Source organism: Anomaloglossus baeobatrachus, chromosome 1 (assembly GCF_048569485.1).
Source record: "Anomaloglossus baeobatrachus isolate aAnoBae1 chromosome 1, aAnoBae1.hap1, whole genome shotgun sequence".
NCBI classification, from domain to species: domain Eukaryota; kingdom Metazoa; phylum Chordata; class Amphibia; order Anura; family Aromobatidae; genus Anomaloglossus; species Anomaloglossus baeobatrachus.
The window spans coordinates 436792557-436794802 of NC_134353.1; the positions used below are offsets into that span (position 1 = coordinate 436792557).

The 2246-nt window shown below is 47.2% G+C and overlaps 1 non-coding gene across 1 annotated transcript; it reads right to left on the reverse strand.

The window, feature by feature from the left end:
• Positions 1–300: 300 nt before the first annotated feature.
• Positions 301–499, reverse strand: LOC142258591 (U2 spliceosomal RNA). Its single transcript, XR_012727819.1, has one exon. It is a non-coding gene; the product is annotated as a U2 spliceosomal RNA (small nuclear RNA).
• Positions 500–2246: the final 1747 nt, after the last annotated feature.

Below are 2246 nucleotides of genomic sequence, written 5' to 3' on the forward strand. Positions count from 1 at the left end.
AATGTGTCCAAAAGGGATCTATTCTATTCAATTGCAAATGATCTAGATAAGACTGAGAATAAGATACTGCACGGGACATAGCAGAGTTGGTCAAGTTGAGTGGAGATGAGTTTGCTATTTGGCGCAGCTTTTGGATGAATAAAGCAAGTAAAAGATGTGAAAGATAAAAAAAGGGTGAAAGTGTGAAAAGTGAATTGGCCAAATTGAGGTGCATATAAAGTTTTTTGCTTTCTTTCAATTCACTAATGGAGCTCATTTGAATCAGTTGAATTGAGTTCTGCTTTTGGAAACTGGGTTAAGAATTGGTGCACTGGTCCTGGAGGTACTGCATTACCAGGTCAATGCGTGGATTGGACAGAGCAGGATTTATTCCATCTCCTTGTTCTAAAAATCCATTTAATATATGGTCCCCAGATAGGACGTATCAGATATTAAACTAAGAACAGATTTTTTTTTTTTTTTCTGTTTATCATGAGGACTTCAAAATAACAAAGGTGATCGCCTCCCGTTGCCTGGGAACCGTCCAGGCACAAGAGGGCTATGTGTCATTAGAAGGCGCACACACTCCCCCAAGGCCGGCAGTCGTACAATCCCAGGCATCTTCCAGTACCGACCAAGGTAGCGTCCTACGAAACTACACTTGATCTTAGCCAAAAGGCCGAGAAGCTATAACCCGAATTGGTTGTGGCCTTGAGTGGCACCCTGGCCTATACCGGACACATCTTAGGGAGAGGGAGACAAACCCACGCCTACAGAAGACATTTTGTCACCCAAGCCAACCCTTGAAAAGGCTGTTTTGCAGAGCAAAAACAAGAAGAATGGTGCTTTTTTCAGCCGCCGCCCACTGCAATGAATCTGAATAACTCCTCCTTTTGGGCACAAGCACATCCTCTCCCCCTTGCAGTCTTTCCAATTCATGATACAAAAAGACGGACGGACAGGACAGGACAGGACAGGCTGCCTGACTTTCCGTCACTGCCTCCCTTACCCGTAGAAAGCCCTTTCATCATCCCCAAACCCTAATCTTTTCCCTTCCCTTCCCAGCTGCGTCTCACTCCCTTTCATTAGGAAGTGAGCGCAGCCTTTTCTCCGTTCTGCACATGCGCGACGTTAAACACAAATGCGCAGGCGCAGGCGTGCGTTCCATTTGCCTCACTGCATTCCACTCCCACTCCCATACAGGAAGTGGGCGCAGCTATTACTACGGTCGCACATAAAAGAACCCACGGCCACCACTGCACACAGCTGACTCCACCACAGGACACCCACTTCTACACCAATGCAGGTAAGACAGGATCGGCACCTCTATGCTCCCGTTACAATCAGGCTCAGTCACCATGTGATAACGCTCTCAACTCTTTAGTTGCAGGCTCCCCTTGCTTCACCTCCACTGGCTGTGCTGCCATTTCCTCTCCCACCTGGAAGGTATACTTTATTCCACTATTTTCCTTTTTCTCTCTTCCCCCTTTTCCCATAACCTACCTTTATCTGCATTTGTGGGGTATCTATATGCTATTTACATCATAGTTTTATTCATTAATACGAAAGGGAAGAGTGCCCATGAGAGTGTTGAACTGCGGAGAGCAAGAGATTAAGCTGCCCCGATTTGCCACCATTGATAAGCTGTTCAGAGTAGATACACATGCCGTCCAAACAGCAGCATCCACCATTGCTTCAGCCCACCCATTCAGTGACAGCTCACCAAGTCAGCCAGAGGAGTGGTGTAAGGAATTACACGTAGGCACTGACTCCACACCTTCACATCACAAGAAGGGGGTCTACAGGCTAGTGCAAGAATACGAGCAAGTCTTCAGCAAACATCCGCTAGACTTTTGAAGAATAAAAGGGGTCAAACACTACATCCCCACAAGTGCACACCCACCCATCAAAGAGAGATATAAGCCAATACTACCTGCACATTACCAGTGTACCAAGGACATGTTGAGCAACATGAAGGAGGCTGGGGTTATCCGTGACAGTTGTAGCCTCTGGGCAGCTCTGTTGGTCCTGTTAAAGAAGAAGGACAGCACCACTCTACTGTATTGAGGAATAGCTAGCTGCATTGAGAACTGCAAATTATTTTTCTACCCTTGATCTCACTAGTCGCTATTGCCAAGTGTCCGTTGCTGAGACAGACCGGGAGAAGACCTCCTTTGCCACCCCGATGGGTCTCTGCGAGTTCAAAAGCATGCCCTTCGAGCTGGGCAATTTGCCAGGAACCTTCCAGAGGCTGATGGAATGCTGCT